The sequence below is a fragment of the Beta vulgaris genome, chromosome 3 (assembly GCF_026745355.1).
Source record: "Beta vulgaris subsp. vulgaris cultivar EL10 chromosome 3, EL10.2, whole genome shotgun sequence".
NCBI classification, from domain to species: domain Eukaryota; kingdom Viridiplantae; phylum Streptophyta; class Magnoliopsida; order Caryophyllales; family Amaranthaceae; genus Beta; species Beta vulgaris.
In genome coordinates, this window is record NC_079204.1 from 34,602,396 (window position 1) to 34,627,633 (window position 25,238).

General features: G+C 34.3%; 1 long non-coding RNA gene across 1 annotated transcript; it reads left to right on the forward strand.

Annotated features, from left to right (window-relative positions):
• The first annotated feature begins 21,204 nt into the window (after window positions 1-21,204).
• On the forward strand, window positions 21,205-23,038 carry LOC130590721 (uncharacterized). Its single transcript, XR_008968568.1, has 3 exons — window positions 21,205-21,337; window positions 22,060-22,124; window positions 22,805-23,038. It is a non-coding gene; the product is annotated as an uncharacterized LOC130590721 (long non-coding RNA).
• The last annotated feature ends 2,200 nt before the right edge of the window (window positions 23,039-25,238 follow it).

The window sequence follows — 25,238 nt, forward strand, 5'->3', positions numbered from 1 at the left end:
GTTGTTGAAAATTTTAAAATTTCAGAAGTGGTTGAAAATTGTTAGCATAGATGAGGGTCTTTATGAAAAGGAGATGAAAGAATTTTGTTCTGGGTTTACAATAACAAAGGGTGTGTGTGTGTCACTTGTTAATGGGTCAGTTGTTACAATCACTGAGAAGAAACTTGGGGACTGGTTTGATATTCCAAATGAGGGTTATAAGGATTACATTAAGGGTAGGGCTAAGTTAAACATAAATGGAGTCACTAATGCCAAAATTCTTGCCTTCTTTAACGTCCATTCTAATGCTTTATCTCTAGATCAAAGGAGTTGTCTCCGTTTCATAAGCTGCTGTTTCAGTTGGTTTGGCGTTTTATTTTACCTCGCTCCTCCAAAAGAACCCAGGCAAGTCTAATGGATCTTTCCATTATGTATTGCCTTGCTGAAAACATCAAAATTAACCTTCCCTCCCTGATAATTGCCCATCTCTCTCATTGCATTACCCACAACACCAAAGTGGGTTATGGTAATCTTCTGTCCTATGTCTTCAAACAATGCAAGGTTAAACTCCCTTCCAGCCCCTCCTTTTCTCTTGAGCCCGAAAATTATCTTACAAAAGAAACTTTATCTAGACTAAGTTTGAGGTTGGTGAATGGGAAGCTAGAGTGTGAGAGAGAAGAAACTCCGGTTAAGGTTGAGGTAGGGAGTAAAAGAAAATTGGATGAAGAAGGGGTTGCCAGTGGGTCTGTCAGAAAAAGGCAAAGGTTGGCTGGGTCTAAGTTCCAGAAGGAACAGGATCAAGGTGAAACTGTCTTTATTCACCTAGATTCTGATCATGTTCCTTCTACTGCCGTGGATTTTCCTCTACTTTCTACAACTGGGCTTAACAAGATGCTCCGGGAGATTCAGGATTCTTTGACCCTCCTACACACCAAGATCAATGCAATTGAAGCTACTGTTCACGTTCTGGACTCTCAGCAGCAGGATCAACTACTTGCACTCAAGAATGATGATACTGGGATCAGGAACAAGGTGGATGGTGTGCTTTCCAAGATAGATTCGGCGGTCTCCTCTCTCTTCAAACGAACCAAATCCTAACTTCTCTTATCTTTGGCTATTTTGAATAATTTTTTTTAGGGCTGTAATTATTAAACACTCTTTTGGATTCTACTTCTTATGTCCTTTGAGACATATGAAGTACCTTTAATATTTTCTTTGCTTTCTCCATTTTCTTTCTCATTACTCTGCATATTGATTGATTTTTGCTGTCCCTAATACTTCTTTCTGCTTGCCTATTATACTTGTGTGTTTGGATGACTAATATTATGAGATATCTGTTTGAGCAACTTGCTTGGTGCCTAGACTGTTGACTCTCTAGTGTTGCAGGTACAACATTTGGTTTTGATAATGACAAAGGGGGAAGAGATAGTGTGTGTACACAAAAACAAAATTTTTATCATAGTTCCTTGTATATTCTGCTTGTCTCTGTTCCTACCTATGTTGCTCCTGTTCCCAGTCTGTAAAGTTGTTTACACTAGGTTAGTTTGTGTAGTTTATTTTTTCTATGTAGTTTAATTTAGAGTTGCTTTTCAAAAACAAAAACAAAAAACCTTAAAAATTTTTTAATTAATTGTCATAATCAAAAAGGGGGAATATTGTTATTTCACTATTTTGATAATGACATATAATTAATGTTTACATTTTATTAGTTTAAATCGGTTTTTTTGTTAGAAGTAACTTGTTTATGTCTTAGTTCTAGTTCTCTAGTTTGTTTTTGTTTTTGTTTTGTTTATTTTATTTGTCTAGTTTATTACAGTTAAATGTTCTTAGGGTTCACAAATAAAATGGTAAATATTTTATAAAGGTTTGATTAAGTGTTTGATCAAGTTTAAAATTATTTATTATTTACTTGTGTTATCCGATTTATATTATGGTTATAACAAATGAAATATATGAAGATTGCATGATATCTTGTTTAGTGAGATGTATGCGCAGCATTGGTGTTTTCCTAGAAATAAGGAGCCGCCATTTCCGCAAAAAGTTTGAAAATCTCTCCAACTATAATTCACCCCCCCCCCTCTTGTAGTTGCTTAAGTGTTCGTCCAAGACTAACAGACGTGATGATGGAAAGTGTAAATCTTTCATTCTCTGAAAAAGTAGGTCGTGTTCCATGCCGCGAGTCGCGATATGCTCTCGGCATTTGTACCGCGAGTCGTCTTTTTGAAGATCTTCTTGCAGCTTTATTTTCTACGAACATTTTTTTTTATAAACCTATAAACACACAAAAAAAATATCAATGTAAATAAGAGACACACAAAAAGCAAAAATCAAAGAAAATTGTGTGTAAACTCGGGTTGCCTCCCAAAAAGCGCTCGCTTAAAGTCAATGAGCTCGACTCCTTGAAGATCATGTGACATTTGGTGAAAAAGATACCGCATCACCTTTGAAACTCCAGTGGGGTGAGTCAACATCTCTACCCTTCATAGGTGACGCATTTCCCATCTGGCACCCACATCGATGCGATAACAAGCATCTCCCAAAGAAGGAACATGCAAAGCTTTATGGAGTTCAAAATCCGCCTTATCTTCACCCACGTTGAGGGACAACTTATCGTGCTTCACATCAATCAAGGCTCCAGCAGTAGCAAGACATGGTCTACCTAGTATGATAGGAGTGTGCACATCTTCTGGCATCTCCATAACAAAGAAATCGCATGGGATAGTTAACTTGCCAATTTGGAGGGGTACATCCTCAAAAACACCCAAAGGATATCTTATAGATCGGTCTGCTAGTTTCAGGGAGACACGAGTAGGGCGAAGATCACCAAAATTGAGCTTTTTGAAGATAACATTAGGCATGAGACTTACGCTGGCTCCAAGATCATAAAGTTCCCTTTGAATAGTTACATCCCCGATGGAACATGCACTACAAAAAAAAATTGGCTATTGAGGCACATCATTTGGCCGACTTGCCTCTAAAACCCCCTTTTACCATCACATAAACATGGTTGCCTCTAAAGTATATGGTTTTTAGTGTCAAGTATATTCTGGTGCCTCTAAAGATACATTTCAGCATTAGATGAATGTTGGTTGCCTCTAAAATCATGTTTTTAGCATCACCTGAATATTGGTTGTCTCTAAATCCATATTTTTAGCATCACATGAATTTAGTTGTCTCTAAAGCCATTTTTTTTTAGCATCAACTGTAGTTAGTTATCTCTAAATCTATGTATTTAGCGTCACATGACTTTAGTTGTCTCTAAAGCCATTTCTTTTCAGCATCAACTGTAGTTAGTTGTCTTTAAAGCCATGTATTTAGTGTCACATGAATTTAGTTGTCTCTAAAGCTATTTTTTCAGCATCAACTGTAGTTAGTTGTCTCTAAAGCGATGTATTTAACGTCACATGAATTTAGTTGTCTCTAAAGCCAATTTTATTAGCATCAAATTTAGTTATTTGTATCTAAAGCCATGTATTTTAGTGTCATATAATATTTCATAGCGACACACTCACAAGTTCCACAAATAAACAATAGTTTATTCTAGATATTAAAATTCCAATAATAATCTACTATTTTTTTTATTAAAAATTTAATAATGTAAGGTTAAAAAAATACGTTAAATTCACCCATTTACATTGACGGATCTTATTATAGACGATTGTTACGGGTTGATATTATTTTGATTTCGGATAGTCTTTTTTCTGCCAACTCGGATTTCGGATCTTTCAATATCGGATTGTGGCGGATTCGGATTATATCAGATGTTGGGTGTAGGTACTATTCGAATTATATCAAGTTGAATCAGATTGGTTTCAGATTAAAATATCTGAACTGATCAATTAAATTGAACTGAACTAAATTGAGTTGAAAATAATTGTTTATGAGAACAGAAAATTGAGAACTAATAAACTGAATTTTCATAAAAGACAATTTTCACAATTACACTACTACAAAAGTCAGAGAAAAGAAATTGAAGAAAGTTGAATCTTCCATAAAAATTCAAGGTTCGGTAGTGACTAATTTCACTACTATAAGTTTATAAATTTCAATTTTGTAGCTTACACATACTTTAATTTGAGTTCGAATATATATGATTTTTCAGACATTTGATGAACTACTTAAGTTTTTTTTTTTTTTTGAAATTTAAATATTACAGTAATTCTCAACAAAAATTACAACACAAAAATAACTCCAATAAACTATCCATTAAATTCATATATTCAATAAACATCATAGTCTTACAATAATTACCAAAAAATACAACAAACTTAAAAGAAATGACAAATAACAATCTGAAACAACTCCTCACAAATCTGAAAACCAAAAACAAAACAATCTGAAAACCAAAACGAAAAATTCTGAAAGAACTCCTAAAAAAACAAAAGGAACATACAGGAGAGATTACTAACTAGCACAAAGGTAGAGGATACCTTAAGGATACCAGCCATAGTTGAAATTACTGTTGTCAATCTAAAACTCTCGTCACACTACCAAATTTCAAAAATTTAAGTCCTTGAAAAGGAAGGGGAAAAAACTACTGAATACAGGAGATCAAGCGAATGTATCCTAAAAATATACTACTGAACATACAAAGTTTCAGAATCTTATTAGAAGACTGACTTTTTATCAAAGGTTCTCTTCATCCTTAACCCAGATACAAAACCAAAGAATAGCTTCACTTCAGCCAGAAAGAAAAATAACATATAGAGTTTCAATTTTAAAAAAAAAATCTGGAACTGAGAAAACTAAAAGAATCTCATGAGTTTCAAATTGAATATAACTTGTTAACGATTAACTTAAATGGAGTATTGTTGTCCTGATTTAACTTATCGATTCACATAGATATATACCTTGAACCAATCCACTATTAACTTATTTTACGTCGATTATATATTTTCAGTTTTCAAATGCATAAAGCTTAATGAGCTCAACTTAGATTTAATTTAAAGGTGGTCGATGATTAAAAAAAGCTTAAGCAATACAACAATTGTTTTCCTCTTTCAATTTTTCTTTTTCTTTTTAGAGTTAGACTTGTACCCATATGGCCATATCTACATCAATATAAAAGAGATCTTTACGTTACGGGTTGATCAACGGAGTACTTGGTACAGAGATAGATATGCCTTTTCAACCATTAAAGCAAGTACTTGTTGGCTATTGCATTTCCTCTTAGGCTCTTATATACGAGGGTGTGCATGTTTACTAGCTAGGAACAAAAATATGATATAAAGTTGCTCGGTTTTTTTAATAAATATATTCATAATATCAATTTTGTATAACTTTTACAAATTACCTAATTAGATATATTAATGGTCAAAATTATGTATTGGCAAACATGAAAGTCAATCTATTGTAGTGATTTAGATACAGAAGAATTATATATTTTGGCAGAATCTCTTGCCCCTGACTCCCTGATGATAGTTATATTATTGGGCGTTAAAAAAAAAGGATAAATTTTTTTTTTCCCATAATCTAATAACATCTAAATTATCGAATAATTTCATAATAAAAATATAGATAATTTGATTATTGAATAAAATAATTAATTATAGCTCTAATTCCCACCATGATTGTCGATACGCATACCGCTAATCGAGCTAAATGTGGTCGTCCAGCCCCTAGTTCATTGGAAACTCTTGTACTATCAACAAGGAAAACAAAGACATCAAAGCTAAAAATTAAATTAAAACAATTTTTGAGTCAAAAAAAATTATAGTAGTACTTCCTTTGTGCCCTATTACATATTTAAGTTGACTTCTTTGATCAAAGTATAATAATTTTTAAAACTTATTATTTTTAAAGGATTTAATGAGCTCTGATTTGATTTTTTGAAGTTATAAAATTTTCAGCAAAAATGTATAAAGCCCCCGCCCTTCAATATTTTGAAAATTATCGTCAAAAGTTTAAAGTCCCCCCCTCATATCATTCTGATTTTCCATTCTGGTTTTCATTTAACTCTCATTTCTTCATCTCTCTCTCCTAGGTTTTCTCTCTCCCGTCACTTCCTTCTCATTTCTTCTTCACTATCTATCTTTGATGAACCGTTGGATTATGTTTGTGGATCTTGAATAAATTTCGATGTAAGGTATGTTATTATGATTTTCGTTGTTTCGAATTTTCGGGCTGATTTTTGTTCAGAATTTTTTCTCAATCTTTTATTCTGATTTGTTGTTCAAATTTTTGTTCTTATCTTTTTCTTCAAAAAAATTTTGCTGCGATTTTTTTCGATATTTTGCTTTGATTGTTCGAGTTTTTCTTCTTATCTGTTCGAATTTTGGTTCTAATTTTTTTGTTGAATTTTTTTCGCTTTTTTGTTTCTTATTTCATTTCCATATCTGATTCATGTTCTTTTTTGTTTTTCGATTTTTTTTCTGAGTTTCACTTTCTTAATTTTCAGTTTTTAAGAACTAACATTTTTTAAGATCTGGGATCATTTTCGTTTTTAACAACATTTTCAGTTTTTAACAACATTTTCTTAATTTTCAGTTTTTAAGAACCAACATTTTCAGTTTCTGAGTTTCTGTTTCTAAATTTTCATTTTCAGTTTTTTAAGATCTGGGATCATTTTCGTTTTTCTTTGTTTTCAATTTTATCTTTTGTAAGTTTTGGTGGTGATTGTTTGATTTTTGATTTCTTGGGATTTGTATGAGAGTTTTGGTTGTGATTGTTTGATTTTCTGTTTTTCTGATTATTTAACTGTTTCTAACTATTCAATGGTGGCGATGGTGTTTAGACGTTGGTGGCGGCGACGGCGGCGGTGGTGTTTAGACGGTGGTGGTGGTCGTGGCAGTGAGGTGGTGCTGTTGGTGGTTGGTCAATGGGATGGGTGTTAGTAGTTGTGCTAATTACCTTACTTAATTTTGTTAATATATTTTCTCTTTCATGCTTAATTTTTCTGCTTTATGCTTTCATCAATATAATACATCATTCCTAGTTTTCTCCCCAAACAGTAAATGCCCTGAAAATTATGGAACTGAGGGAGTATTATCTGCTAATATGTTGTGGATTGACTATGTTTTCCAATCACTTGATTCTTGTTCTAGATAGTTGTGTAAACCTACTAGAGGTAGTTTCAAGAAGAGTGTTATTCGATGTTGTAGTACAACCATGCTATATCATATTTATAGCTAAAGAAATTAAGCGAAGTGGAACCAGACTGATGTCTGCAGCCCTGATATTTTAGTTCAGAATGTTAAACATGATGTATATGCTAGAATTAGCTCTGTAATGCCTAAAAATCCAGTTGCAGAGATAAAGACTGGTTCAATTGTACTCTGGCTTAGCTGATTGTATGTGAATCTATTGTCTCTTGGTCTTTGTTGTTGTTTTGCAGGTGTTTCTACAAGTGATTAGGGCTTTGATGGTACCCTTTCTAGAAGGTGAATATATGTTGCTCAATGATGCATTTGCAACTCTATGGTTTTGTACAAGGTAACTTTTAAGTATTTGATCTTTTGCAACGTTTTTATACCTTATAGCAACGCTATTGAAGCGTTGCTATAGCTTAGTTATGTAGTCGAGCTCGAACCACCCTGTCTTTTCATCATTGTTGAGGGGTTCACTGTTTTGCTACTCAATGCAGTGAATTGAGTTACTTTTGTTAGGAAGGTCCCGATAGTAGGTAACTACTACTTTGCTGTTCATTATTTGCTTTTTTTCTTTTAGTGAGTCTAAGTTATTGCTGTTTTTTTAGCGTGGTGTTTGCTTTCATATAGGGAAGTAACCTTCTTTCTATACCATAATAACCTAGGATTGCGTTCATATTGATCTTTTTTTTTGGGTTGAATTTGCAGATTGAATTGCGTTCAAGTTGAAGTTTTATGTTGAAGATTCACTGAAGGTTGAATGTCGGTTGAAGATGGAATTTCTACGTATTTCTTATTTTTTTATTTCCTCTTCTGAATGTTTGTATCAATTCGTCAAAAAAGTTAGTAATAAGATTATACTTCTAATTTCCTTTATTAATTTATAATATTATTTTTTCTTGTTGATGTAAGAATGTGCTTGTAACTATTACTGTACTAATAACACAATGTTGACGCTTACAAGTGTCTATATAGTAGCTTCAAATTGCGACATCTTCAATTGCAATGATGCTAAAAAGCCTCAACATTTTCGAAGCCTATGAGTGTCGTTAATTATCGGTGGCTAAATGTTCGCTGCTCCTTTAGGGAGTCGATAATTTTTTATTTCGATGCTTATAAACGTCAAAAAATCCCAAAGAAATTGTCGAAAATGTGGAAATTCTAGTTGTTGTTGCATCTAAAAACATCCTTTAGCGACAGACTTATGGTTGCATTAGATGCAACTTAAAATTAGAGATGAACTTATGGTTGCCTCTAAATATAAATGGCCTTACCACCAATGTAACATGTGTGCCCCAAAAAGGTGGCATTAGGGGCAACCTATAATTACCGACTGGCTTATGGTCGCCTCTAAATGTAAGTGGCTTTAGCAGCACTATAAGTTTTGTGCCAAAAAAAGGTGGCATTACGGGCAACCAACAATTAGCGACAGGCATATGGTTGCCTCTAAACAGAAGTGTCTTTAGCGGCACCATAACTTGTCTGCCTCTAAAAGGTGGCATTAGGGGCAACCTATAATTAGCGACGGACTAATTAGAGGCAGCGAGAAAATTGCTTCTAATCACCATTAGAGGCTACAAATGTATATTTAGATGCAATTTTAGATTGCCTCTATATGTAATTTTTTTTGTAGTGATGGAATGGTGAAGCTTCCAGGATTATTAAGCTTTGGAGGGAGCGTATTAAGAAGGATGGCACTACACTCCTCGGAGAGCTCCACTGTAGTAGCTTCACTAATCCTCTTCTTCTTAGACAAAAGTTGCTTCAAGGACTTAGCATAGGCAGGGATTTCGCAAATGGCCTCAAGGAACGGGATTTTAAGATGAACATTTTTCAATAACTCAAGATACTCCACGTACTTCTTCTCTATTCTAGCCTTTGGCAATCGATGAGGGAAAGGAGTTGGCTCCACATAAACTCTAGCAGGCTTTGATGGAGCTTTCTCAATCTCTTCAGTAATGTCGTCTTTATCAACGTTCGATGATGTCACGATAGGCTTCATTGGTTCCTCTAAAGTCTTTCCATACCTCAAGGTGATTGCACTTACATTGTGATGATTCTTAGGATTTTGTTCTAATTGCCCTGGAAATTGGGGAGGTGTATTTTAAAGTTGGGTTACCTGTTGAGTCACATGTGACATTTGTTGGGCTAGCTGTGCAATTTGGGTATCAAATATCTTGTTGTGAGCATCAATCCTATCAAACTTCTTATTCGTTTCCTTAGAGATTGCTAAGAGTCTTTCTAGCAAGGAATAAATATATGACTTTTGAGGAGGTTGTTGAGAGGGTGGACCTTGTTGTCTCTGCTGAAACCCAGCGGGGTTGGAATTGCGTGGTGCTTGAGGTTGATTGTTACTCCAAGAGAAGTTCTCATGATTCCTCCAACCAAGATTGAAATTATTCGAGTAAGGATTATTTCTAGGTCTAACATCACCATACATAATGTTGACTTGCTCTTGTTCCACAATACTCATATCTGTAGACATGGAATTTGCATTATTCCCTTGGAAAGCATTAATCTCGGCATTAGCACCAAGTGATATACTCTTAATTTGTTGAGACAAAGCATCAACCTTCCTAGAGAGTGAAGTTATTGCATCGACCTCATACTTGCCACCCCTCTTAGATGTAGATCATTCAGTAGACCAATGGTAACTATTGGCGGCCATCTCCTCGAGCAATGCCTTGGCTTGAGTAGCAGTCTTACCCATGAGAGCACCTCTAGCTACAATATCAATATAAATTTGAAACCTCATGAGCCAACCCATTGTAGAATGTCTGGATAAGGAGCCAGGTTGGGATCTCATGACGAGGACAATGCCTTTGTAAATTCTTGTACCTTTCCCAAGCTTCATAGAGTGATTCACCATCCAATTAAGTAAAGGATGTGATGGCATTACACAGCTTGTCAATCTTTTTTGGATGAAAGTACTTCTCACATAAAGCAGTAGCTAAATCATTCCAACTTGTGAACTTGAACGCTTCATGACTCTTTAACCATTCTTTTGCTTTGTCCAGCAAGGAGTAAGGGAACAAGCGGAGGCGAAGAGCTTCATCGGAGGCCCATTAATCTTCACAATATCACATTTCTCAAGAAAAGAATTGATATGTTCATTGGGGTTCTCCATAGGGCTGCCTCTGAACTAAACTCGTTGAATGAAGTGAATCAGTTGGATTTTGATCTCAAAGTTGTTGACCTCTATAGCAGGCCTGACAATGCTAGATGTAGATGCGACATCTGGCATATTATACTCTCGAAGAGGATGAGCCATTGGTTCTCTCTGAATATTTTCATGTTCCCTTCTTCTTCTCTTAGCGTTGAGTCTCTAAGTTGTGGCTTCTATCTCTGTTTCAAAGACCACGGGATCTACAGATCACGATCGCTTGCGCATTCAAAAACAACAACTAGTGAACAAGAAACAAAGTAACAGGTGTAATTTATTAAATCTATAATCAAAATCATTCTAATCGATAGCCTCCCCGACAATGGCGCCAAAAACTTGTTAGTGTTTTATTTTAATACCGCAAGTGTACGATGTCGTAGCACATACGGGTCGAACTCAGGGAGATGCAAGATTAACCACTACTTGATTTTAGATTACAAAATAGTTACACAATCCAGAAATGAGGAATAATCTATAAACTAAAGGCTAAACTAATGACGAAATATGACAAACTATATGAATATGCTAATTAAAACACTAAGATTAAGCATCACCACTAATATGAATTGATCAAACCACAACTCACATCCCAGTTATTCAATTATAGCTTAGGCGAGATTGACATTCCCTTCTGACTCAGTAATAAAGCACAGCTGCGAACCGAAAATAAACACTCGGTCAATCCTCAATACCTAGAACTCACTTTCGTGATAGCAAAAGGGTCTCCTATTTTCATGGCTTACACACATAATTTGAAGCATTGGGAACCAATGTCAAATAATTCCCAATTCTAGTTCTCACCTATTTTCATGGGAGAATTCAAATCAATAACAAGATTATCTAAATTAAGACCCAACTTTCATTGATGAACTTAATTAATAAAATAACAATTTAGCATCAAAAAAATATTCCTAAGTTCAACTCCGACTTTCATTGATAATATAAAACTAGGGCTAAATCAAGATGCACAATTGGCAAGAACAACAATCTTGTCAAACCCTAAACATATAATTCAATAACATGGGAATTAGAGAAGAATTTACATGATCAATCCATACTAGGGCCCAACTCAATCCTAGATAAAAAAGACTACTCACTAATCATGGTAATAAAAGCAATAAACATAATGATAAACATAATTAAAATAATAATAAAGAGAAGATGGGAGAATAAAACTTGATTGAATTGAATATGAATATGAAAGATTGGATCTTGAATCTCCAAAGTAGCAATAGAAAATAAACTAGGGCATAAACTAGTGAGAAAACTAGAGAGGAAAAATAATGTGATAATGAAAAGTGAGCAATATATGTCCTATTCTAATTAGAAAACCCCTAATATATAGTTCTAACTAGGGCTGACAATCAGATCAGGTTGGGTCAGTTTCAGGTTGACCTGATTTGTATTTCAGGTCACTTATACCTGATCCAAACCCGACCTGATTTATATTGCAGGTTGAAAAACTCAACTCAAAACCAACCTTATATTTTTCGTGTTGGCCCGAAACCAACCCAAAATGACCTGAAATAAAAATCTAAATATCCAATGATCACAAAACTGCCAACTTAATTCAGAAAGGTAATGTACATGTAACAGGTTTAAGATTCAACATTCAAAACCGGAATTTTCAGGTTGAAGTGAGTTGGGCTTGGCCCAATATTATAACCTAATCGGCTAAGGGCTAACCTAACATAATATATGTTATTTTTAAATCAGGTAATTTTGGGTTATTTTCAGGTTCAAAAGGTCAACCTGGACCTAACCATTATATTTTCAGGTCGGGTTGGGTCGGCCCTTTTCTTTTCAAGTCGAAAATCTCAACCCAAACCCGGAATTTTCAGGTCAGTTTCAGGTCGGGTTATCAGGTTGGATCAGCTTTTGCCAGCCCTAGAACTAACTCCAAATACTAGTAGGGAACCAAATTACAAGATAAGGAAGCCAAATAAATCATTAAATGGCCGAAATTATCAAAACCGCGTAAGAAGTTTTCTGGCAGACTCGGCCAACTTTCGAAGCCCATATCTCTCAAAATACACTTCGTCTTGGGCTGTGCGACCTATCGTTGGAAAGATCTTCAATCCTACTTTCCAATGCCTTTGGAAGAAGCCCAATATAAGCATCAAGTCAGAAGTTATAGATAAAAGAGTGAACATAACTTGATTTTCACAATTCTATCAATGAATTCCAACTCCAATTGAGCTCCAATTTGCACTCAAATGCATCGAAAATGATCCTTATCAATGTAGTTTGCTTCCAATTGCTCCTAAGTCCTCAAGCTTGTCAAGTAATATTCCAATTATGTTCTCGATACCAGAAATTCATCAAATAATACCGAAAACGCATAAGAGGAGAAATATTTCGCAGATCAAGTAATAGCATGCAATTATGAACCAAAATACACCTAAATGCTCCTAGAATGCAACCTAAATGCAACTAAAAACTATATAAAAATATGACACATCATGTATAATACTCTTGCTATACATGAAGCTGAACATATTGTTGAAATAATCGATGCACTCCATGTTATTTAAATTACACGTGTTGTAGCAAATTTTCTTGATGGTATCCAATTTAAATTATATTAACATTTAAGTATTACATTAACTTTTTAAGTGATGATACTATTGTAATCATTATATTATGATTAGTTGTTTGGAACCACTTTTGTCCGTATTTTTACTATTGTTAAAACAACTACAAGTATACTAAAATATTTTTACAGGAGCGAAATGGAATAGCTCACCTCTTTCAACTATCAAAATAAACCCAGATTCAAACACTACTTTTGCATTACATAACTGGTACGTTGAATAAAAGAGTAGCAACAGATTAATTATTACTAACATTATCTAATTTTACACATAATTTTGTTGAAGTGTTATCGAAAATGGAGAAAAATTTACGAGCTTAGAACATTGATTGCTACTCAGAGCAATCAAAGCATAAAGCAAAATGGAAGAGCATATATTTTGATCAACTTACTACCAGAACAACAGGTTACATCATAATTTAAATAAATTTTTTTTTTCTTATGTTCTTTATTGTAGTTGTATTTTTCGAAGTCGTTTTTTATTTGATTTAATTTTGTTAATGTCAGGCTAGAAAAAAAAGTGCGTATTAAAGGAAAAATTACAGACATATTGAATAAGCATAATCTAATATATGATTCTTGCAACGTCTGCAACAAAAAATGTAATGCTAACATCAGAAAAGAATTTACCTGTTTTATTTCATCTCTTCCACATGCTGCAATAGCTAAACCTCGGTAATTTTGTACATTATTTTTCATTATTTTTTAAAATAGTTTTCTGTTATTTATCTGTTCTATTTCATCCACTACAGATGTATCTTACATGTTGATGTTCAAGACTCCAGCGTCACAATACCTATGACATTCTTTGGTTCTCATGCAGAATTCGTCTTAGACGAAAAGCAAATGAGATCTATTTATTGCCAATACAGGTACTTAATGACAATTTCACATTACATAATATAAGTATATCAATAATAAATATTTATTACACTTATTCTTAGGGGAACGACAAATATTTATTGAATAAAATGTTCAAAAGTTGAAAGGCAAATATTTTAGCATATAATTGACTACATATATGCTTGGAGATAACAGACAACTACGCTAGAAAACTAAGGAAATTATATATGCCACTGTTTGAATACTATGTATATATTGTTGTTGTATAATATGGGCACTATAAGAGGAGGGGTGAATTATAGTGAGAGAATAAGCTATACCTTTTGCGGAATTAAAAGTAAACTTGGGAACAAACAATGTGAACACGAGAGATTTAGCGAGGAAAAACTTCCTAGGCCTAGTAGGAAGAAACAACCTCGACCACAAGGGATTTTAACACAACTTTCCACTATAATAGGCCAAAACAACTCTGATTACAACCTATTACTTTTCTCTCGATTCTCAACTTAAGTCACTCAACTCAAGTTCCCAACGACAGTTCCCACAACTGTCGTTCCTCTCAAACTTCACTAGAAGTTCCTTTCTCCTTCTCTTTTTCTTGCTTCACTCAAAGCTTCTCACACTTACAAGAGTTCACTCAAACCCTTTTCTCAAAAATACAATTTGTAAAATAATGGAAGAGTAACAAACTCGATTAATGTAAGTATGAATTCTCTTAAGGAAAAGGCACTGACTCTTTTAGACAACTAAGACAAGTTAGCTAAGTCAGACACAAATTGTTCTAAGGTTTTATGCGCCTATTTATAAACAATTTAGACAAGACATTTTATCCACTAACCCATGATCTCCATGACTTTAATTAATTTAATCAATTTAAGTTAAATATTCCTTGATAAGTAATTAACCCACTAATCCACTACTTAACTAAATAAGAGAAAGTAACATATTACGTGGTTTTACAAACTTGAAGAATAATTAAACTTATTTAAATTAATTAAATACTTGCGAGATAATTATCCAAGCCACTAAACCCACTAACTACATAACCATGTAGCAGTAACTGTAGGTGTGTAATCTCATTTTAGGAAATAAATAAAGTATTTACTTTTAACTAGATTTTAGGAAAATATCTTTAAAAAATAACTTTAATAAAATCGAAAACCAGTTTTATATTTTAGAACAAAATCTTTTAAAAACCGGAAAGATATTTTATTTTGAAAACAAAATCTTTTACATAAAATATAAAAGATAACGGCTAGATATTATTCTAAATAAAATCAGAAAATTAGTTTTAAAATCTTTTCCTAACAACCTTATAACTAATTCCCTAAAATAGTGGATCTTAATTAAAACAACCCTAAAAACTCTAACTAACATATTGGGCGCACACTTAGAGTTAGGTGCACAACTTTAGAGACTCTTAGGTGTTCCTAAACCAGTTTTAAGTCTTGTTCCCTAACCTTGTTCCTAATAGTGCCAGGTCTGTTCCTGTCATGGGAACAGAACCAAGTTCCTTTGAGAATTCACCACGAACTTGATTGAGCTTTCATTCAACCTTAACATGAAGATAATACATACACCCTAATGTATTCTAATCTTCATTCCATGCTTGATTCTTCATCACTCGAACATCTTTACTTCGACTTTTGATTAATTCTCCGTTTTAATCTTCAATCAAGTATTCTCTTTGCTTGAGAATGAATTACCTAGCAACAACATAAATAAAATACACTATGTCTTTTGTGTGGTTAAGTCATCTTCAAAACTCAAGGGTCAACAATTTCCCCCTTTTTGAAGATGGCAACAAAAGGCATATAATATAATAATATGTAATGCACATAAGTCATATAATAAGTCATATAAAACTATTTTAACAAAGTATGCCACTAAGTTAAATTAATTATTATAGACTCTTTGTTATTTTATTTTTGTAAAGAAACATGAGAACATAATCCATGACTAAACAAAAATTTACTTTGATTGCCTTTCTCTTTCTCCCTTTGGCATCTTCAAAAACATTAGTCCACGATTTCAAAAAGATGAAATTATCTACTAAAACACATCACACCACCAAACTTGTGAGAAATAATTTGGTTATTATAAGTAAATAACGCATTCAACTCTCAAAACCGCAATCCAAGAATATTATCCATTCAAGAGACGCACACATGCAACAAGATTAAACATAGAATTATCAAATTAACATAGTGTCATTGTAGCATGCTTAAGAAAGAAAGATAGAAAAGACAAAGATTAAAAAGTTCATGTTCCCACAAAAACTAAACTAAGAAAGGTTTAAGGTTTAGGAGAGGAAGGTTGCTCGATAACTTCTTCCACCACATCATTTAGCTTAGCCATCACCTCCTTATGATTTTTCGGTCATGGTGTGATCAATCTTGAGCACATCATCCTCCATCTTCATCAATACTCTCTTCCTCATCATGGGAAGGAGAGTGAAGCACTTTCAAATTTCGAACTCTTTGACTAGTTCGAGTGCTTTTAGCAACTGGTTTCACCATCTCTTCAACCACCTTCTTCCCCTTCTTTTTTTCTTCTTGTTTTTCTTCTTCATTTTTCTTTTCTTTTTCTTTTTCTATTTTTTCTGTTTTCTTTTGTTCCATTTCTTTTTCAAACGCCAATTTCTATCTCTTCTTCTTCTTCCACAACATCACACTCATCATCATTCTCATCATCATCAAGATTAACCCTTCTCTTGATAACTTCCCCATTCACAACACATACATTTAAATTATTCAGTGCACGTACATTCAACATATTCCCAGTAGATACACCAATGGTTTGAGCCCCGAAATCTTCACATTAAACTTCATCAATATTTCGGTTATTAGAGCCCCATAACCAACTACAAATCCATTTTCAATACAGTGACTCATATATTGAACCATTAAGGAGGGAAAGTTGATGTGTTTATGAGAGCTAGGCAATCGATATAGATCAAGTCCAACATGCTAACTTGAGCACGTTTAGTGAGACGAGGTAATATAGCTTTCTTTAGAATGTGGAATAGAATTTTGTGGTAGGGAGAAAGAAGATTGTGATCAAGAAATGTATTTCCCTTTTTACCGCCATACTTCACAATTAATTCGTCAAAAGAGATATCAGAAAAGGGATAGGAACCTCTTTGTTTCTTAAAGTATACATCGGTTCCCTTCACAGGAACACCGAGTAGTTTTCCCAAAATTTCAGAATTAAAGTCAATTTGGGTTCCCTTCACAAGTGTAGAACAATTCCCTTCTTCATCAATGGAAAAATTTTCACAAAATTCATCCATAAGTTTTGGAATTAAACTTTTACCAGAGCAATTCACAAAAAGATGTTCCCAACCTTGAAACTTAATCATATTTAGCAATTGACGAAAGTGTACCCTCTTACACCAAGAGATATTAATGCAAAGACCATGAACATACCTAGTTGTCGTGGTATTTCTTCGCGCAATTCTTGTTGTTCCTTTCTCAGGAACCTCTGATTCCCCCTCACTATTTGCATGTTGTTCCTCTACTTCCATCTCCATTGTTTCTTCAATTTTCTTCCTTTTTCTTAGGATTCTTGTTGATGGATTGGGTGAAATATCCATGGGAGCAGGTGATTCGATGTTAATGGAGGAAGGAGAGGGTTTTTTGGATTTTTGGGAAGAGAGAGAATGAGAAGTGTGTTTGGAGGTCATATTTTGTGGAGGTGTTTTTGGGTTTAATGAAAAATAAAACAAAAGAATAATTTTTTTTGTTTTGTTTTAAGTAAAGCTAGGAAATAAAAGGAAAAAAAATATAAGTTAACCGTGTATTGCACACGTTTCTAAAAAACTTAAGGAAATTAAAGATAATATCTTCCAACTAACTTGAGAGATATTAGGAAAGAGAAAAAAAATCAGATTTTTAGGAGAAAAAATCTGAACAGAATATTTTTGGATTTTTGAATTTTGAAAGAAGAAAAAAAATTAAACTTAATACGCTGGGAACAACGTTTGGGAACAACGTTTGGGAACAACAAATGGAAACAGAGAAATTTTGCTACTTTGGAACACCATTAATTCTTTTAATCCTTTGTCATCACTTAAGGCATAGAATTGTCTTATGAACAATAAGGGGAATATTATTGGACATTGGTGAGCAGTTTTCAGACATTTTTACTCATACACATGAAATAATCATATAAGGATTGTGATGTATTTAAGCAAATAAAAACATCAAATATGCTCATCCATACATAATGCCAAAGAATCAACACAAAGGGAAAAGTTGTAGCAATCATTTCAACTTGATCAAGCCAAGTTCAAGTCTCAATTTTTCAAACCTATCTCTATTTAAGGGCTTTGTCAAAATATCTGCAATTTGACGTTCAGTCTCACGGAATTCCATTTTAATAAGACCCTTTTCAACATTTCTTTTAGAAAGTGATGCCTAATATGGATGTTTGACTCTTGAATGATGCACGGGATCTTTAGAAATACTAATAGCACTAGTATTATCACAATAGATAGGAACACATTCAAAGTAAATTCCGTAGTCACGTAGTTGTTGTTTTATCCATAGCATTTGGGAAAAACATGTTGTTACTGCAACATATTCAGCCTAAGTTGTAGATAAAGCAACTGTGTTTTGCTTCTTGGTGCTCCAAGAAACCAAACTATGACTAAGGAACTGAACCATACCTGATGTATCTTTCTATTGACCAGATTACCTGCAGAGTCAGCATCCGCAAATCCTTTTAGTTCAAAGGTATCACTTCTTGAATAGAATAGGCTTAAATCGTTGTTCCTTGAGGTATCTCAGGATTCTCTTCAGCTGTGAGATGAGATTCCTTTGGATTGGCTTGAAACCTTGCACATAACCCTACACTAAAGCAATATAGGACGACTTGCAGTTAGATATAATAGTGAGCCAATCATACCTCGATACTTGGTTTGGTCCACACTTGTTCCTATAGATCTTCATCCAATCTGGTTGAAGTTCCCATGGTGTATGATTCACTTTGGATGCCTCCAAACCATACTTTTTAAGCAGTTCCTTTATGTACTTTTGTTGATGGATGTAGATTCCTTCTTCTGTTTGCTTGATTTGCAACCCCAAGAAGAAGTTGAGTTCACCCATCATCTCATTTCGAATTCTTTACTCATGAGATTAGCAAAGTCCTTGCACAAAGATTCATTAGTGACCAAATATAATATCATCAACATATATTTGAACAACTAATAAATGTTTTCCTTTTGATTTTAAAAACAAGGTTCGATCCAATTTTCCTCTTTTAAACTCATTTTCAAGAAGGAACTTAGAAAGTCTTTCATACCATGCTCTTGGAGCTTGCTTTAACCCATAAAGAGCTTTGTCAAGCTTGAAGACATGATTAGGAAATTCTTTTTTTCAAAACCGGGAGGTTGTTCACGAAAACCTCTTCATTTAGATAACCATTTAAAAAGGCACATTTCACATCCATTTGATACAATTTAAAACCCATGAAAGCAGCAAAAGCAACAAAAATTCTAATTGCTTCCAATCTTGCAACAGGTGCAAAAGTTTCTTCATAATCTATACCTTCCTGTTGATTGTATCCTTTTACAACTAACCGAGCCTTGTTCTTACTATGGTTCCGAACTCATCCAACTTGTTTCTAAACACCCATTTAAACCAATAACCTGTTGTGTTTAGGTTTAGGTTCAAGGTGCCAAACTTTGTTTCTTTCAAATTATGAAGTTCATCTTGCATAGCTACAATCCAATCAGCATCAGTGAGAGCTTCTTCATGGTTCCTGGGTTCCATCATAGAAAGAAAAGCATGAAAAGCACAAAAATTTCTAATTTGAGATCTCGTTTGAGTTCCCTTGTTAATATCACTGATTATGAGTTCCACTAGATGGGAACGATGAGTTTTCCAAGGCTTTGGTTGGAAATCCTGGATGGAAACTTGATTTCTTTGATTATCTTCACTTCTCTGTTCTTGGGAACTAGGTTCAACAATAATGGATTCATTCACTTGTGTTTCCTCACCTAGTTCTTCTTCTTCTTCATTGGGAACAGGAACATGATGTTGTTCCTTAGGCTTTGTTCCCATGACTTCTTCTTCTTCCAAAGTTCATAGTAAAACTTTGATCTCTTACCATACCTATCTTGAAGTCATCATCAACCTGTGTGCTTGCAACAAATTTATTTGTTTCGTCAAAAATAACATGCACACTTTCTTTTACACACATAGACCTTTTATTATAAACTCTATAAGCTTTGCTACTAGAAGAGTATCCTAAAAATATAGCTTCATCACTTCTAGCATCAAACTTACCTAGCTTTTGTTTCCCATTATTATGAACAAAACATTTTCATCCAAATGTTCTGAGATATGTAATATTGGGCTTTTTACCAAAATATAGCTCATAAGGAGTTTTATTTAATAAAGGTCTCACCATGGCACGATTTATAATATGACAAGCAGTATTCATAGCTTCGGCCCAAAAGTTCATAGGAAGACCACTAGCTATCAACATAGTCCTAGCCATTTCCTCTAATGTTCTATTCTTCCTTTCAACAACACCATTTTGTTGAGGTGTTCTAGGGACGGAGAAATTATGATCTAACCTATTGTCTCTACTAAAGTCATCAAACTTAAAGTTCTTGAATTCTTTGCCATGGTCGGATCTAAGGTGTAGCAATTTTTTACCACTCAAATTTTGAAATTTCTTTGCAAAGACAAGGAACTCATCATAAATCTCGTGTAATATCCTAAAAACTTAACCATGTTTAAGTAATTAATTAAATATAGTTATCACTAATTTGACTAAGATTTAGATTTTCTTTTATTATGTTAAACATAAATTACTAGACTTTGTAAAAAGGGGTAATCCTATTCTTTTGTTTAACCAGAAAATATTAGACTTATATTTAACCATCACCCAACTAGGTGGTTGAAAGTTGAAAAAAAAATGACTATTTTCTGATTTCATAAATTAAAAGAAAAATAAAAGTATTATATAAAACTGAGAAAGTTGACTGCCTTCTTCCTCCTCCTTCAATTCCTTCATTTTCATGGCAAACACATGGCACACATGCAATCACCCTCTCTTCTTCTTCTTCAGTCAAAATCTGTCACCAATCTCTCACCATTGCTTCTTCAAGTTAACAAAATCAGATTAATTACTTCACCATCTTCCTCCCAACCACTGATTTTAAAACCCCCAAACTCCACTATAAATAGCCATAGATTCAACACCAAGAACACACCAACAACAACCTTCATCATCTCTTCTCTCTAATCAGAAATTCAGTCAATAATCGCCGGAAAAATTGTGACAAAAAGAAACCCAAAAGAAAACCCAAACTCTCCCTCTCTCTCCTCTAATTCGCCCCTTGACACACCCCGTCGACCACCGGTCACGCGCCGCTTGCGCCGCACTCAGTCGCGCTTCCACCTCACCGTCGCTCGCGGGTCTCCAGCTCGCTCGCCGGAGCTCCGCCAACCACCAGCAGCTTCGTTCTCCCTCTCCTCCTCGCGCAGCTCATTCTCGCTCTCTTCTTCGTCGCACCAGCAGGACGCGCACAGCACTGCGCGCCACCGCCTCGCCGTCACGCTACCGTCGTTTCTCGCTGCCTCCGGTCGTCGCCGTCTACCGCCGTTCGCCGGAGCCGTTCCCTCGCCCCACTCGTCGTTCTCCCTGCTCCTAGTAGCAGAGGTGATGCTTCTTTATTTTAAATTCTGATTTTCCTTAGTTTATAATACAAGCCCAAGTTGATTTCTCTTATTAGTTAATATTTAGTTTGGGCCTAGTAGAATACCTTTGGACTAAACCCAAGTGTTTACAAATCTGAATTTATTTTACTATGTTGGGCTAAAAGATGTTTTAGACTTGTTTCATGGACTGATTTCAGTTAGTTTTACTAAACCACCTAACTTATTTACTAAAATCTATTATTGAGTTATAATTCATGACTTCTAAACTAGTTGAGTTGTTTAAAACAAATCCATTACACTTGTTATTTGTAATTTGAGTTTAAGTTATCATCACTTCACTAATCCAAGTTCACTTATAATAACCAGCTACTTGACTTACTAGTTTAATAATATAATGCCAATGGTTCTAGTATATTAAAAATTAGTTTAATAATAGACGATTAATTGGTTATTAACTACGAACTCTTATAACAAAAATATATTTTCAAAGGGTTATATGTTATGTATTAATATAACTTTAACGTTTTGTTAAATATAGCTAAAGGAGTTATTTCACCTAGTTATTTGATTAAAGAGTCACCTTGATTAAAAAGTTATTAACGATTAAGAAATAATGACCTAAAGGAAACCTTTACGACGTTATGACCTTAACAAGCGCTAACTAATATTTAGGCTTAAAAGCTAAGTAATGAAACGTTCTTTAATAAAACTATTCTTGAATAGATTAAAGAAGATAAAGGATATTACAAGCCTCCCCCGGCTATCATGGTTGGTAAGCAAGAATTCAGGTAACGTCTACTGCTAACACCCACAATCCCTTTCGAATGATGTTTTATGGTATTTCGCACTATGTTGTTGATTTATGGATTGTGGGATATGAAAGGTTTTACGAATATGATGGTTTTCGATGAAATGAAATGACTCTGATGTTTATGAAAATATGAGTATGCTAACGCTATGGTTTTAATGATGTTTCATGATTATGATTATAATGATGTAATGTAATTATGATATTTGAAACATGATAAAGTAAAGTGAAAGATGGTTCTTGGCAAGTATGTGGGCATAGAAAATGTCACCTATGATGTGACCGCCTTTCTGGCAATATTTGGACACCGAGAGTGTCATCCATTTGTGGCCTTTCTGGCAATATTTGGACACCGAGAGTGTCATCCATTTGTGACTGCCTTTCTGGCAATATTTGGACACCGAGAGTGTCACCCATTTGTTTAGGGAGACGTCCCTATGTGCGATATGTGATATGTGATATTTGCCAAGTTACCAAAGTAAAAGATGTATGATGATGAACATGATAAAGAAGATAATGTAACCTACTATGATATATTTGTGAAATGTTTTACTTATTCTCTCCTCCCTGTTTTTAACCAAAATGATGTGAAATGAATTTACGATGTTAGAGTAGTATGTTACTGAGCCTCGGCTCACGACGTTTTGTTTTATGTTTTAGGTATGGAAGAACAGTTGTGGATCACTGATAGACTGCATTATGGAGATTATGTATGATTCTATGAGGTTTTAGGATACTTTGTATAATGAGTAAACAAGTATTATCTTGCGATGAGTAATTGTATAGTGAATTTTTAAATTTTAGGCTACTATTTTATTTGTGGGCCATAACCCACAGGATTAAGTTATGCTTCCGCTGGCGATTAAGGTCATGTAAATTTGTCGGGGCGTTACATCTCGTCCTTGCTAGAAAGAAAAATAACCCATGTAAATCTAGAGAAGTCATCTACAATAACCAACACATACTTCTTGCCACTCCTACTTTGAATCCTCATAAGTCCACATAAATTTATATGAATTAACTCTAATGGTCTTGTGGTACTTACCACATTCTTGGACTTGAAAGAGGATCTAACATGCTTACCTTTTACGCATGCATCACAAACATGATATAAATGAAACTTAATTGAAGGTAAACCTGAAACTTGTTCTTTAGAACAAAGTTTGTCAATCAATGAAAAACTAGCATGACCTAGACGCATATGCCATAAAAAGGAATTATCATCAATAACACTAAGGCATGTAAACTTGTTTTTGGGAACAAGGTTGAGATCCACAACATATGTGTTCCCTTTTCTTGTTCCTTCCAAAACGACATCCTTTGTGCTTTTGTTGATAATTAGACATTTTTCACTATTAAACTTCACACAGTTCCCTTTATCACAGAATTGGGAAATGCTCAACAAATTATGCTTCAAACCGTTAACTAGAAAAACGTTATCTATGGAATATGACGATGACTTACCAACTTTGCCCATGGCAACTATGTTAGCTTTCTTGTTGTCACCAAAAGTCACACTTCCACCATCATAGGCTGAGAGTGAGAGAAATCTTGATTTATCTCCAGTCATATGCTAGAACAACCACTGTCTAGGTACCATGTGTTGTTCCCCCTCACTCCAACCTGCAAGAAAACTAATTGTTAGAGTTAGGAACCCAATCTTTCTTGGGTTCCTTTCCTTCGGAAACAATAGATTTCTTTTTCCAAGTTACTCTACTTGTTTCCAAGTTCTCGTTATGCGACCAAGTCTTTAGGACAAGAGTTCCTAATGTGACCAGTGTTCCCACAAAACATACAAACTTTATCACTTGGTAAATCAACTCTCTTTTTAGGTTTTTCAAATTTTTTTTGTGATTAAAACCAAGACCTTCGGTTCGTTTTGTTTGAGGGTTCTTAATCCAATTTGCAATAGGTAGCATTTTCTTTTCATTTCTCATTGGTGCAGTTCCCCTACAAGTTCATTATTTTCTATTTCCAAAAATGAAACATGATTTTTCAATTCGTTTATTTCAGATTTGAAACTTTGCAAGGGAACTGACTTAATGTCAAAGGAACTTACTTCAGGAACAAACTCTTTTAATTTACAACTCAAGGCTTAACAAGTAGTTCTCATTTTTAAGATTTTCGAAATCCTCTTTTAATTTTTAGATTTTTGTCAAACAACTCGAAAAATCTTTTCTCAATATCATATCGAAACTTTTAAGCCAAGGGTATGTTCCTTCGCAACAGTTAAAGCATGTTGACATTGTTTTAGTTTAATGGACTCATCTTTGCAATCATTTACAGCATCAACAATAAACTCAAATAACTTTTCTTTACTTAAAGAATTAAGACGAGTTTTATGTGTCTAGACTTGCCTCAAGAGATTCAATCTCTTCATCAGATTCGGAATTGTCAAGAGCCATAGAAGAAGTTTGCAGTCTCCTCATTTGGTTGAGGATCATCTTCTTCTTCAGAGTCAGGTCTCCCCATGCAAGCAACCATAGCTTTCTTCATTCAGATCGAGTATAGGAATTTTGTATCTCTTGTTCCTATCTTTGCTTCGTTCCCTTCCTTTGCCTTTTTCTTGTTCCCATTGGGGACATCCTTGATAAAGTGCTCGAAACTGCCACACTTATGACAAACAAGTTTGTTAGAATATTTCTTATTCTTACCTTTGTAGTCTCCGTTCTTCATGTTCCTAAACATTCTTTTGAATTTTCGGACCATGAGAGCAGATTCTTCTTCATCAGTTTTCGACTCTTCAGTTTCATCAGCTTTTAAGGCAATTGATTTTTGTTTGGACATAACTCCATTTTCATTGTCCATTTGCAGCTCATGAGTCATAAGGGAACCAGCAAGTTGTTCCAATTGAACTTGTAAAGTCCTTAGTTTCCTGTAAGGCAGTTACCTTAGCCATCCATCGATCCCTAGGAAGGCTCCTTAGGACCTTTCTACCTGTTCCTCAGAAGTAATCACTTTCAAGAGATGTTAGCTCATTAATAATATTAGTAAAGCGTGTAAACATGTCTTGATAGATCTTTTGATTTCATTTGAAAAGTTCATATTGTTCATCAAAAGATCTATTTTTGATCTCTTAACTTCACTCGTACCT